Genomic DNA, 15,588 nt, shown 5'->3' with positions numbered 1-15,588 from the left:
TATCACAGAATCACACAGAATCACAGAATTTCCAGGTTGGAAGAGACCTCAAGATCATCGAGTCCAACCTCTGACCTAACGCTAACAGTCCTCACTAAACCATATCCCTAAGCTCTACATCTAAACATCTTTTAAAGACTTCCAGGGATGGTGACTCCACCTCTTCCCTGGGCAGCCTGTTCCAATGTCTAACAACCCTTTCAGTAAAGAAGTTCTTCCTAACATCCAACCTAAATCTCCCCTGGCGCAACTTAAGCCCATTCCCCCTCATCCTGTCACCAGGTATGTGGGAGAACAGGCCAACCCCCACCTCGCTACAGCCTCCTTTAAGGTATCTGTAAAGAGCAATAAGGTCACACCTGAACCTCCTTTTCTCCAGGCTGAACAAACCCAGCTCCCTCAGCTGCTCCTCGTAGGACTTGTTCTCCAGGCCCCTCACCAGCTTCGTCACCCTTCTCTGGACCCGCTCAAGCACCTTGATGTCCTTCTTGTAGCAAGGGGCCCAAAACTGAACACAGTACTCAAGGTGCAGCCTCACCAGAGCCGAGTACAGGGGGACGATCACCTCCCTAGCCCTGCTGGTCACACTGTTTCTTATGGAAGCCAGGATGCTGTTGGCCTTCTTGGCCACCTGAGCACACTGCTGGCTCATATTCAGCCAACTATCAACCATCACTCCCAGGTCCTTCTCTGCCTGGCAGCTCTCCAACCACTCATCTCCAAGTCTGTAGCTCTGCTTGGGGTTATTGCACCCCAGGTGCAGGACCCGGCACTTGGCCTTGTTGAACTTCATGCAGTTCATATTTTTGTCCTGCTCCTCTAGGCTCTTCTCTTCCATCTTTGCTCAAATAATGTGCTCTGTTTCTGTTCTGAGAGTCTACAGACTTTCTGAAGGATGACTGATTACTGTTTCAACAAGAAGAAGAAAAATTTGTATGTAAAAAATTGAAGAAAGAGAGAGTATAGAGTCAAATGGGGGGCCATAGAACTGAAACATATTTTCTCTATATTTCTATAAGGATTTCTAAGGTCATGTTGATTCAACCAGCTCCTTGAGACAAGGAAAATTAGGACTTGATACTCAGCCAATACCAGAAAATCTTGAACCCAGTGTGAAGGACACCTTATTTTTTTCTTCTTCTAAGGGCTCATTACTTCTGCATAGTCCATAGAACTCCTACCTATCCCAAATTTTCTCAAGTTTCCTGTTTAGTTGACTTACAAAGAGCAGAATAAATTATATCCTTGTCCAGATGCTATCCTGGCTCTCAATTCCCTGCTGTCCTGCTGATTTCCACTATAATCTTGGACATATTGCCAATCAGCTCATGCTTCAAGTCTCCAGTAGTGTTATAGGGATGACAGTGCTCCCCAGCCTCACAGATATTGTATGAGGAGGAACACATTCACTACTATGAGGTCCTAATGGCAGAAAGGAGAAAGCTGACAGGTCTTGTGGAAGTACTGCAGAGAGAATAATTGCCTTCAGTACCTTGCACTACTGCAGTCAAAGTTTAACTATGGTAGGCACCCTCAGGTAAAAAAAAAAAAAAAAAAAAGAAAAAAAAAAAAGAAAGGTGGGATTCATCACACAATTTTAGATGTCAAGAACTGAGGCAATCCCATAGCCAGAGGAAAGAACCAGTGATTTTCCATGTGCAATTCACCTGGCCTCTTTGAGACATCTACTTCACACCTGTTTCTCTCCACTTACATCTCAGGGAGTCTGTTGACTTGAAAGGCCGGGAAATGGTGATTAGTCTTAATAACTTGTATTTGGTTCCTTGGAGTAAGTGGGATGACAAAGTACAAAGAGTATATAACAGCATCTGCAGAATATATTTTGAAAATATATAACGAATATCAAGGGATAACAAGTATTTCATTCATCTCTTTTTTCCAATCGTTCACCTCACTCTTTAAGAGGGATATTTAAGATCCCTCTTCTATCATATAAGCTGTGTCTCATTTATCTATTCATTTATCAGGAATACTAACCCTACATGATAGCTGTCTACCTGCATAAAGACGTGTCTTACAACTATTATGGAGAACAAACAAGCTTTCTCCTGCAGTCCTTCAGCGGTCTCCAGTTTGCTATGCACAACAGTAGCAATGTTCTTCAATGATGAAACTAAGGAACAGAGGATCTTTCAACCTTTTATCTTAACTAAGATAAAAGAAAGAAAAATAGAAAAAAAAATAAAAGAAAGAAAAACAGACAGAAAAAGGGCCTCAAAACTTCCTGCACAATAAATTTGAAATTATAATCCTTGATACAGCTGGTATACATAGGACACTAGGTTCCTAGTATGTGTTACTAAGCATCTCACGGTGAGATGAATCTAGCTTTCTTGAAGGCATTGTCGGACAGTTCACCAGACGATTTTGAGTCCTAAACGTAGATTGGACTTTGCTTGTTCAGGTTGAATTACATGGGGCTGTGTTTTTGAACTGCTTGTCTCTTGAATTGCTTTTCTTTGTAGGAGGATCTTATTCCTTTGAACATGCAGGAAAGAGTTTAAGAAACATACTTTTGCAGCACTGCCTTCAATCTTTTTTGCAAGAAGAAATCACAATCAAATTAAGGACCTCCATCCAATCTTTTTGATGGTATTTCTGCACATCCACTTTGCAGAGCTGTAAGTGAACATACAAGTTTAAAGACAATGAGAATTCTAATTCTTTGTCTTGATTTTTCACTTATGTTGCCAATCTATTTCTCTCTTAAACCACATGAAGAACAAGTGTTACCACTGAAGATGCAAGCTTGGTGAAGTGTAGATATTGTGTCTTAAACAAAGATAACATTAATGAATTCACATTCAACCTTTTCAGCCCAGTGATAGAAAAAGATTTTCAGTCACTTTAGCCTGAGCTACATTTGCACTCAGGGTCACCTAAAGAAAAGGACAACACATTTGTCTTTATCCTCCTTGAGTTGTGCAACCACTCAGATAATCTATAGTGAGTTACAAAGTGAAATTAAATACCTTAAAATGCCATCTATCTGATCCCCAATTAAAACATAATCTTTTTAAAGCTGTCAATAGCTGCTGACCAGAATCAATAAGGGAAAGATTATGACTGGCACTTCTCCAGTGATCTGCAGTCAGACAGGAAATACATTGCTGTTGTCAGGTCAGCAGGAAAAGTGGAAAGCTGGACCCCAAGCAGAACTACACATGGTGTAGTTGAAATTCCCTGCAATTATACTGCTGGGCAGGGTTTGGTTTTGTTTATTTGCGGTTTTTTTGTTTGTTTGTTTGTTTGTTGGTGGTGTTTGTCTTGTTTCCTAGTTTGTTTTAACTAACAAGAAAAGGAATATAATACACGTGAATGTTTTAAAGAAATAACCCAAGGTCATAAAATTATGAATCTTTAGAAAAGTATTTAGAAAAGAACTTTCACTTTGATCCTCCTATATATACACACTGATGTTCCTAAGTCAGATTCGGATAGTATCTTAAGAATTTGAAGCATACTTCATTTTAATTTGCATTTAAGAAATACAAGCTTACATTTATCTAAGTAGATCCTGGATATTCCTCATCATCGTTACAGGAGTTAAAGTTTTAGCTATCTAAATCTAGTGTTTGACATCAGTGACATGAATGATCCCTGGTACAGTATGTAAGCTTAGGGTAAGAGGCCTAAACGACTTCTTTTCCTCCTGACCTACATTAGGATTGCTTTTATTTCTAGGCCAGATTGGAAAGTTCAGGATAAAAAACAGTTTCCCGGTGTGCAGAGGGCTTAGTAGCCTTTCTACCCACAAGCTGTTGCTTTCCTCTAGCCTTCCACAGTACAGATTGTGGCACAAATGCTCCAACCTGCCTGTGAAGTTAGAGCAGTCAGAGCAATACACTTATTGTACTGACAAAAAAATCATGAGAGCACTACCTCTAAAGAACATTCTTTCAACACAGTCCATAGCTTCTGTTAAATTGTTCAACAGTCCTTACATCTACATGCTGAAGAGTGGCTCATATATGTGAATTTTCCTCCTCTTGCTGCAAAAGCCATGAAGTAGGCTCTAGACCCAGAAGTTAAGGCTTCTGCCGTGATCCAAACTTACCTAGACCTTAGGAATGGTGAGCACAAGTACTTGCTCTGACAGAGTGTGAAACACTAAATAATTTCATCTCTATGCATCACTTCCCATCTGCAGAAAAGTGGGTGACAAATATTCCATGCCTCTGCTGATCTGAGGAGAAGCACAAAAATCATTCAAAATGTGGACTTGATAAGCACCTAAAATCAACAGAAGCAAAGCTGGGGTCTGAAACTGTTTATGTGAGAAAACACATAAGGGATTGTAGCACAAATGCTGAAACAGCACTTTTAGGTGCTGTTTGCATTTAAGTAGGTTAATGGAAGACATATCTGACTTTTTCCTTGTTATTCTTTGTTTAAACATAACCTTTTAAATGTCCAGTATTCTCAGAAAACTTTGTGATATTTTGCAAATAATTTGGGCAAGAAGATCTCTTTTCAAATAAGACCACTTATTCTAGTTACTTTCCCCGAATAACTTGTAAAGCACAAAATGGTATTTGTAGTTTCCTGATCACTGGAAAACTGACGCAGAAGCATGCATAACATCTCAAAATGCAATAGCAAACACGCCAGTATAAAATTTCTGAATTCTGAACTTTTGGTCCTATTCTTTTTAGAGGTCCTTTTCTGGATCCCTGCAGATTTCCATATTACAACTCTTGGATATTGGTCACTTCTGTTGTTTCTTGGGTGGCATTATGATGCCACTGTTTTCTTCAGATCATGACTTTCATGCCCTGCTTAAACAGCAGAGACAAGGTTTCTTATAAAATGACTTCACTGCATTGATATTTTGTAGTTCATCTCTACCTGTTAATGGCACAGAAAATGCTGCTGAAACCACACAGAACTCCGTCTGGTCAAAATTAGTTTCAAAAACCAATAAACACTACTCATAAAACACATGTAAATAATCTAGTTACTGAAAAGTTGAAAAGTTGTCAGCACTCACATTGCAGAACGTGTGACACAACAGTCACTACCAAACTTTATCCATTCACCACACCCCCACCCAGGAAAAAAAAAAAAAAAAAAAAAAAAAAAAAAGTCATTGGTCCCTATTAAATTTAGTAATCTTTTTATTTTTTTTTTATTTTCTGGGTTTTCTGTTGCTTTCTATGCCAAACTTTGCATTCAAAAGTAATGATCCATCCTCAGAGAAAAAGAACATTTGCAACAGCTTCCAAAATCCTTTGTCTTTGCAAGACTGCAACATATGACAAATAATCGCTGAAATCAAAATTATCCAAGGCCACGCATCTAGGAAACAGACCCCTTCTTAAAAGAATAAAAATAGGTATTTTTCATTTTTCCTGATCAGGGGAGAAGAGTGATAAGAAGTAAGACAATAACATTCCAAAATGGTTCAAAATACATTTTATGATTTATAACAATATAACACTCATACCAGAAGGACAAAAACATCCAAAAAAAAATAAAAAACAGTCCAGCACCTACGTTTTAGGTCAGAGGTTGGACTCGATGATCTTGAGGTCTCTTCCAACCTAGAAAATTCTGTGATTCTGTCCACAGTAAGTAAAGGAGTCTGGAGAGGAGAAAAATCAGGCTCAGAAAAAGCAAGAAAGTTACTTCCAGATTATTTTTAAAGTCTAAATTTAACCAGCCAGATTTGAAAATGCTGGCACATGCACAAAGGAAATTCTTGTCCTGTGTTTGAACATGGGCTGCCTTACTGCATGTTTCAAGCAGTATTTTAATGGTTCATCAATACATTATTAATTGTACCAAATAAAAACAAAGAAATCAGAGGAAAAAAAATAAGCCAGCTGTAAACAGCTACAACCTCTTGTTCTCCCTAATCATTTAATTCCATATATCTATATTGAAATTTCACAGTATGCCTTAGCAGGGCATTGTCACAGCAAAACACTAGAATGCTGATATTGTGCTAGGTCAAGAGTTAAGTAAGTTCATTCCACCCCTGCTATTTTGTGTTTTAAAGCAGTCCTTACTCTAGGCAGAAGCTCTCTGTTATTATTACTTCTTGAATGATAAGAGCTGGGAATGACCTTCAAAAGAGATTTAAATGGCCTTATCCGAAAAACAGTCTGTGAACATCTATAAACTAATGTGCTGCCTTTACACCTCCTTTCTCAGACAGGAGGTGTAAAGGCAGCACATCAAAGTCAGCAAGAAACTTACAATAATGGATTTCAAAGTCAAAAATCTAATGCAAATCTAAGTATTTGCTTATAGACTCTTTGAAGTCTTGACAGATTAAGTTTAGAAGTATTTTCATAGATGGTATCTACATAATCTAACAGAGATGATTTCAGGAACTGAGTAGATGTTTCCAGTAGAAGTTTAGACTGTGGAACACCATTTTTCAATAACATTAATAAAGAATACATTTTTGTTTAATTTCTTTTAAGTTTATAGCACAATGCTGAGCAGTTATAAATGATATTCCTCATCTGTGGAAAGGTTTTTATCTCAATAGAAAAAAAATGGCAGATGCATGGGATAAAGGAGTTCCATCTCTGTTATGCTTATATAATGTAATTGACTTTGTTAAAAGACATTTAGGTGTTGTTTGATTTACATCCTATGTCAGCTTAATGCATCAACAATGTAAGGTTCCACTTGTTTAAATATTTCATTTTAAAAGGTGCAGTAAGCTCATAACTTCACCAACATCCACTCTTCCCTGACTAAAATGGATTCTCCAGTTTAATCTATTACAGTAGAAGTAAATGAAGACTTCACCCTTTCCCTTGACAGAGGAACTGAGGCTGTTGTATTAGTTATTACCATCAAAGTCGCACAAGGCACCTGCAAAAGCGTGACACTAACTACATGGTATTTTTCCTCTTAAAAATTGTGTAAAGTAAGACTTAAAATGTAAAAATAAAAATTAAAAAACTAATGTTTGTATTGTTTACTGAAGCCATTCTCTACTGTTACATTTGTTATCAGAATTTTTAAGTAACAAAAATAAAGAAAGTGTTTGTTCTTTTTCCAGGTTTGGTATGATTTATGTTACCATATTATCAGAGCAATCTTTTTCAAATTAGATATACTTACAGCTGTTGGAATTGCTTGGAATTGCTTGAAATGTGTTTGTACACCTAGTCTGCAGCAGAAAAACTGTTGTATGTTTAGTGAAATACCCAGATAGAATTTATTTTGCTGGTGCATTTTTTTGTTAGAGCTTTTGCAAGCAATATTAGAAACAACCAAATAAATAAATAACAATCTTAACCACCATAGCTTTCCAGGAAATCACTGGTAGAGACTCGTTTATATTTTTTCTAAGATTTCAGAGGACCTCTGTACCCATGCTGTACCTTGAGGATACCTACTATAAATTATAAACCAGACATACATAATATTGGGCATATTTTTAAAAAATCTTTGCAACCTTAACTCTCAAAGAATTTTAGAAAGAGCAAATGCATCACCCCACCTTTCTGAACTTCAGTAAACTGAGGCTCTAAAACTGTACATGATACACCAAATTATGTACAGACAACAGAGAGAAGCATAAAACAACCTGGATATCCCACATTCTCTCTTGGTAGACACTTGTTCAACTTACAGATAGGTGTGTAAAATTACACAAGACAGAACACTACAAACCCAAGTCCTCAGTCTCTCATATGCAGGCTATCAGAAAACATAGTGATGCTGCCTCTGAGCTTTAATTGGATTCTTTCCCACACACTCAGGAAAACATGGCAGAGAAGAGGAACTGCAGTCTTTTGTGTGTCTCAAAATTGTGTTATAGAGTTACTTAACACCTGCAAAAGTTTGGAGTTGTAAAGTGCCAAATATTATCAGATGTGGGCTTGAACAAAACCATCAGTTCTACACTGTATACGCAGGAAGTTTGACTGCTTCATATAGCAAAGTATGCACAGCACAATTTTGAAACTGAAGTGAAGTTCAGATCTGACCTGGTTTCTGGACAGGCCATTCTCTAGTCTGAGGAATTAAACTACTTAAACAAGCTGCCACACTGCTTTGCCTTCCTGAATCACAAAATTATCTTGACTAAACTCCAGTCACACAGAGTGAACATCAAGCTGCCTGCTTCTCTGAGTCCAAACCAGAACATACATGTATATGAAAATACTTGCTCTCTTTCTTTCTCAGTAGGTGTTTATAAGACAGCACTAGACTGAAACAGATATCTGGGATTTTTACCTTTCACAGCCTGGGTAGCTGGGATAAGCCATTTCATATTTCCCTTCTCTAATTCTCTGTCTTAAATGGAAGTGACAACACCAGTTCTGCAGTTCTGCAATCCACAGACATTCTCCACAGAAGTTCATATGATTTCATTTTCCGTTTTTGCTACACTGGCTCTTTTTTCCACTGGTGCTGAACTCCAGGTATTTGATGACTTCTGTGTTATGTTACATGCATAGGACTGCACAAAGTGCACTAGCTAGACCCCACTTGCTTCCAGATACATTACAGGTATTCAAAGGTTGACAGCAACCCCCTTCTCTCCCTGGGGATGATGTGAAACTGCAGGGTTACACCAGTGCCCTAAGCATAGTCCCATTCACTTTTACAGTGGGGATGAGAGATTTAAAACACCAAGTAATGTTTGGTACCACTGCCCTAGAGTGCTTGTTCTTTAATGAATTCATCCTTGGGAGCTATTTTGGGGGAAAAAAAAAAAAAAAAAAAAAAAAAAAAAAAAAAAAAAAAAAAAAAAACCTTTATGCTTTATGCTTGTGTTTGTTTTACTTTTGAGGTGTGATCAAAGTAAGTCCTAACCGTGTAATCATTTAATGCACGTTGGCTGCAGTTTCAGCCTCCTTTGAAATTTATCCCTTTTCTCTTGCCTGTGACAGCCAAACTTTACCTCCAGGTAGTAAAGAAGGCTTACAAACTCTTTTATATCTCACATCTGCTTTCAGCCCATTAATCACCCAGACTGTAGACGGCTTCTCCCCTGTCTCATGTAGTGTGACTTTGTCTAGACTAGGAATTAAAGGGTGAATTTTAATATGGTCCAGCTAACATGTTAAATGTGGACCAGGCCATGTATTCTTTAACTCATGTTCAACCAGGCAAGTTGAATACTTAGGAAGAAATTATGCTTCAGCATGACAAGTTTAGAATGTGCCAAAAGATGTTCTTTCTCATTTAAATTACAAGCAAAATCTTGGCCCGTACAAATTCAACATAAATTTGCTATTGACTTCTACTGACCCAGAATTTCCCCCATAACTTTAAAAATACATTAATCAGAACAAGTTGAGTAAGAGAGCTGACTTCTTACTACAGCTCTGATTTAGGATCTCAGAAGAATTACACTGTCTCCATATTTTGAGCAGCCCAACTCCTTTACCAGGGTGACCCAACTTCCCAGCACTTTTGAATCAGAATTTCTAGCTACAGAAGATCAGAAGCAAAACATTAACCAGCCTAGCAAACATTGGTTCACAGCTGGTAGCCAAATTACCTTTTAAGATTAATTGCAGAAGGTCTACCAATTTATTCTCCTTACACTCCTGGCTGCTTATTTCCACCTTTCTCCAAAGATTTCCATTCAGTTTTGTAGTTTTCTCCACTGGTAGTCCTACAGTCAGTGGTTCATGCTTCTCCCCAGCTTCCAGAGCTCATTTTTGCATCCCACCCTGGTGTTTCCTCAGTTGCTATGTGCATTCTGTGCTCTCACTTGGAGTGCTGAAGCCTCTAGCAGAGGAGAGCTAAAGAGAGAGGGAGGAAGTCGGTTGTGTTTTCCAAATCTATTAGTTCTTGGTAATACAAAGCACGCATCTATTCACTACACTTTGAACAGAGAGATGGGAAAACCATTCATTTAGCAGTAAATGATGGAGTAAGGAAAATGGAAGAAAACTGTGATGCAGGAGACAGATAGATTTTTGTGCAGAGTAACCTTTTAGGCCAAGAACAGGCAAAGCCCTTGAGTCAAAGACCCATGTCTAGACAGAGCCAGTGAGTCAGTACTGGGATATATTCCTGTTCTTGGAGTCTGGACTTTAAAAAGTGAATTAAGCATGATGGAGAACTGGTTCCCACCAGCTTTCACATCCAAAGAGAGATAAAGCTAGCATTGCCTCTGTTTTCTGATTTTGGAAGCATTTTGTTTTAAAGTATCCATTTGATTAATAAGCTTTGTATAAATGATTAATAAGCCATCAAAGTCTTTAATATCATTTTAACTTGGGTTTTGTTTACTCTCTATTTGCCATCTAAAAATGTTTATGCAATATTATGAGGCAATGCATATTTATCAAAGACTGCAGGTTAATGGAGGATGATCAGGAAAGCAGAGAGAAAACATGATTTGCCTATTAAGTTGAATTAGGAGAATTTGGAGGAAAAATGCATGGTAACTGTTACACAACGTCTGCCAAACCTTAAATCATCATCTTATATCAATGCAGGGCCTTCTGTCCCAAACTACATTGCAAGCTATGAGAGAATCATTTCACATTACCTTCAAAACTCACCCACCTCGTGAGAGAAATACAGTAACTATGCAGCAGCCTAGCACAATATTTTGGCTACTAAAACAAACTAAAACACCAGATCAGAGTGAAACAACAGGCTGAACAATGGAAGGCAGAGTACCGCTAGCCAACTGGAACATAACCAAGACATGAGGTTATGTATTAGTATTGTTTTTCCCCTAAAATCTTTTTTTTTTAATTACACGATCTGTAATGCCCCCCAAATTGCCAAACTATGAACAGAGGGGACTTAAGGAAAGTCAGTATGGGACAGCCACGTTACAAGCTAACAGTACATTCCTCCTCTCTTGCACTGTACATTTTCTTCCTGGTCTCACAGTTGCTGTGACATGACTGGGTAGACATACACCAGCAGCAACCAGGAATACATTATAAAGATGATATACCCTGCCAACTGGAGCTACACTCCCTCTTTTTTGTCGTTTATTGATGGTGTATGTGTAATGAATTTCACAGAAGGTAGTAACTGATCTCCAGAAGACAGGTCTGCATTCAAGAAAGTAACCATAAAGCTATATAGTTTCAAGGCCACATTAACAAGTTAAGTCTGAGGCATACCAGATTACCCAGCAGTGTCCATCATTTTATAAATTCTCCTTCATGCTAAATTAATGAAATTATCATCTTTCCATACAAGACCCTGATCTATGATGCCAACACAGACAACATGCAGGTGTTTTGACTACCTCTCATTACTGTTAAGTTATATCTCTAAAGGAACTTTCCTACAGTTTACATATGCCTGTCAAACCCTCATGGTCATACAGCTCCAAAAATCCAAACATCAATCTCTGAGATTTCACTAAGACTCTGTAGTGCCTCGACCTTGAACTTTGGCACAAGCATGCCCTTTCCTTCTCTGTTCCTTCTCATCCACTCAGAACACATGCATCGAATTAAAAAGGAATGGAACATTTCATTAGTTTCATTCAGTTCTGTGGCTTAGCAAATTTTATGTATGTGGCTGGGAGGATCAAGTATTAGCATATTCTGCAGTCTCATTCTATACGGAAATCATAATTGTTCCATACACTCACATGGAGGTAAGGCTGCAAGTAATATATGAACACAGGAGATTTCAGGGAAGTGTTTACCTACAGCCAGATCACCACTGAGCAAATGGGCCTCTGAAGTTTTGTTCTTAAAGTATTTAGTCTTTGGGCACATTTCACCATCATGCTTTGGACTTTTAACTACTGTGTTCCCATATAAAGTGCATAATCCAGTTTGAGAATAAAGGAACCCACACACTGTTCATCAAAAGGAATTCTGACATGTTGAACACACAGTTCCTTTACATTAATACAAGCAGGAAGCAAGCATTTTGTATGTTATAAAGAGATTATGTTCTGGAACTTAGAAGGTAATTACAGCAATTATAATGGACTTTAATGTAGTCAAAAGACCTGATAAGTGTCATCACTACAGCTACAGCCCTTTGTTTACAGCCTGAAAATGAGGACTACAGACAGAGATGGGAGACTTCAGTGTCAACTGGAATTACTTTGGATTTATCAGGGAGTAAAAGAACTCAGAATATGGTCCCACTGAACATCACTGGGAAACAATTCCGGGGAAAACAACAGAAAAGCATAATTCAATAATACAATACATTCTCATCAAATCAGATGCTAGCTCTTGTAGGAGAAAGACTAATGAATCATCAAATCAATTCATTTTTCCTTCTGCAAATATATATGCATATATATTTGGCTAAACTTATACCATTTTAATACATGTCCACCTCCACTGAGAGGGTGATATATGGGCAGATATTTTTCAGAAATTTCTATTCCACAATGCAGTAGACAAAAGCTCAAAAACAACTTAAGAAACCATATAATTGGAGCACACTAATAACAAAAATACACTTCTTCATTGGGTTTGACTTACCTTAAGTTTTAAATCAAACTAAAGCAATCAAATTTTTTGAGTCTGATCAGCTGAGAAATAAGGATATTAAATATGATTAAATGTGATTGCATTTGAGTGTAAGGACTGTTCTTCCATTACTGCTTTGATTAAAAAAAGCAATCTGAGCTGTGAGGTAGAAAAGTTAAATGCAGCAGGAAAAAAGAAAAAGAGCTTGAAGTTTCTTTTCTTTTCTTTTTTTTTTAATATATATTATTTCTTGTATGAGAAAATAGCATTATTTCAAGAATGCACTTTTGCAAAACTGAAAGCACATTGCCAAAGTTTCTGTAATTTAATATTCCTTCATGCTTTTTAATTATAGGAAATATGAAGATGAAAAAACAGAAGAATAAAAAGTTGCTCTTATGGGACGTCTGGGAACAAGAATAAGAGATACCTTTTCAAATGAAAAGTGGACTGGAAACCTTAGTTCTTAAGCTGGAATTTAATTGGTGCAATATTGGAGTTTAAAGAGTAATAAAGTTTTTGTCCTCAGGTTATGAGAAGAAAATTACCCATAACATTTTTTTGGATTATAATATCTTAGCTGTTTCACCAGTCTATCTTTTTCTGGTATTATCATCATTACTACTCTGATCATTTTCTGTGTTTCATACCTTTACCTCCAAGCATTTTGAATGGTGCTGAGAACCCCAGTGAACTTTTCAGATGTGAGGCGGAGATCAGCCACTGATCAAAATGCACTTGAACTGCAGAGTCTTCCGAGCTGTTTTCAGAAAGGCAAAATGTGTCTCTCCTTAGAGATGAGATAAATGGCAAAAACAGCACAGATCACTCGCTCTCACCTCCTAATTGAAAAGTTGGCTGCTGATCAAGAGCTGGCAGTGACCAGCTCAAGCCATCAGGATGCCAATATATGCTTCGACCTTATTCCTCCACCTCAGAAAAGATCAATCACAAATTAACGTTATATTAGGGAAAGCAAGGACTTTTATTGAAGAGGGAAATCTATAAAAATAGCATCTGATGAAATGATGAAAAACATGCTAGAGAGAAAACTAGCCTAGACTGTTAGTGGCACAGTCTGCTTACTCAGTACAAGTAAGATAATCTGGAATTTTAATCATATCTAAAACATGGTATCACAAAGCACTGCTATACAAAAGGTTCATTGTGGTTTGTTTCTGCAGCACAAGTTGCAATATGTTTTTTGGTAAAGACATTTATTCAATGTAAGTTTTAACAGCACAGTAACACCGTGTACTGTCATTCCTCCATACCATCAAATGCAAGAAGAAATTCGTAAAATATCCTAGTTTTATGATAAAATGGCATATTAGGACTCTGAAGACTTCTTTTTCTAAACATGTTTGAGTAGCTAAAAGCTCTGGGAACCATACAAATGTAGCATCAGTCTCTGCATCTTATTTCTTGCTCTTCTCTCATTTTAAAAATATTAAACACATGCTTCTGAACACAGTAATGTAACAGTACAATTTGACTCCTGGACATGGACCCGAGGTGGGTGTGCATGCCTGAATAGGCACTGTCTGTGTATCGATCCTCCCCAACGCACATGGAGTGTCTGCCTGCATCTGTACACCAGGCATACAAGCCTTCAAGACTCAGGGGAGTGACACAAAGAAAATATATTGGTGTAGTCCAAGGACTAATTTTCAGGCTTGGGAAAAGGAGCTCAAAAGTGTTTATATAATTAAGAACAGGGTTTACATACTTGAAAAGCCTTAGGGCCAGACTTCCGTATAAACGTTTGTGGCTCAGGTAAACAGCTTCTAGAATGGATGTAGTCTCTCCAAACTTGACAGTCTTCTTTACCTTGGTAAGAGACACAAGGAAACCAAAGACAGCCCTTCTCCACTCATTCACACATGTGCATACTCCAAGTTTCTGCCTTAAACAAAAAGACATCTAGGAAGGGAGGATGAACAAAAAGAAATATGCCAAAAAGAAATGTTGCAAACGGCGTTTTACAGGCTAGTATACTAAGGGCACTGCCTGACAAGCTCTGGTGATCCATGAAGTTATGATTTCTAACTGCCTACTGTCCTTACCAGGTAAAGCATCTATTCTTCATCTATTCCCACTGTTTCATGGAGCCTCACACACTGCTTTAGATGAGTACACCAGACCAGGAGCTACGGTGGTTGTGGAGTAGGCACACCACCCGTTCCGTTGGTCTGATACAGCTCTGGGGACATCGTCAGTCCCCCCAGCGGGTAACACCAGAGCTCAAAGGTACAGAAAGAAGTCACTGAAGAAACACCTGAAGAGCTCAACAGGGGCAAAGAACACCAAGACAGACTCTGGCAGAACTAAGAACAGATACTCAGTTTTCTAATTGCAAATCAAGGATCCTATCAAAAATCCTCACCTTTCAGTACACAAATTAGAAGAATGATGTATGGTGACATCCCCAAAGATTCAGCTAAAATTCCTCAGGACCAGACAGAGTTTATGAGACAACAAACAGTTTTTACAGTTTTAATGCTTAGAGTTAAGCCTAAACTCCTCCAAAATGAAGAAAGAAACCCCAATCAAGCAGCTCCCCTGGAAAACAAAACAAAACAAAAAATAAAAATGAAAACAAGGCACTCCAGGACACAAAAACAGACGGAGCATGCCAGCATTTGCTTCAGCAGGAAAAAAAAAAAAAAAAAAAAAAAAAAAAGTTTCTAATGGAGGCGCTGAAACAAGTTTGATTATAGAAGCATGAATGGCATCCCTATAATAAAACAAACTAAAAAGTCAACAGAACGTCCTTTCCCTTTATTAAAAGCTGAGAGCATTTGTTCTCTGATATACATGTAATGCTATGAAAGCTTACCTCCCTGTTACTAGTTCCTTTCACACTATCCTGGGTTATACAAAAAAATGCAAAGCTCAGAGGCACAGTGCTCTCATAAAACTGAAGAGCATTTATTTCTCATATTTAAGCCTTGGTTTGCCAGGACACCCTCAAAAGATAAACAATCTTGTTTTCATAAGGGCCTTGGTACAGAAGGAATTATATTCGTTCCAAATTTCAATGTCATCATGCTAACATTTCCAGAATCAAGCAGAAAGTACTTCCCCACACATCAGTCTGAAAATGTGAGAGACGTCCTGGCTTAATGCTACTTTAGGAGATCAGAATTCATCTTTCAGTGAGTGTATCACT

At 37.9% G+C, this 15,588-nt stretch overlaps 1 long non-coding RNA gene across 4 annotated transcripts in view; it reads right to left on the bottom strand.

Moving 5' to 3' along the window:
* The window catches only part of LOC311438443, a 130,905-nt gene that overhangs the window by 21,198 nt on the left and 94,119 nt on the right, over window positions 1-15,588 (bottom strand). The window contains exons 5-7 of one of the 4 annotated variants that reach the window (XR_014694107.1): window positions 5,518-5,605; window positions 4,079-4,207; window positions 2,272-2,640 (exon numbers count right to left, since the gene is read on the bottom strand). The exons of the other annotated variants lie outside the window; for them this stretch is intronic. This is a non-coding gene — a long non-coding RNA (uncharacterized lncRNA). Of the gene's footprint in view, window positions 1-2,271; window positions 2,641-4,078; window positions 4,208-5,517; window positions 5,606-15,588 lie in introns of those variants that run through there. 4 annotated transcript variants of the gene reach the window in all.

The sequence above is a fragment of the Aythya ferina genome, assembly GCF_964211825.1.
Source record: "Aythya ferina genome assembly, chromosome: 5".
In the NCBI taxonomy this organism is placed as follows: domain Eukaryota; kingdom Metazoa; phylum Chordata; class Aves; order Anseriformes; family Anatidae; genus Aythya; species Aythya ferina.
This window is presented reverse-complemented; position numbering and strand designations above follow the sequence as displayed.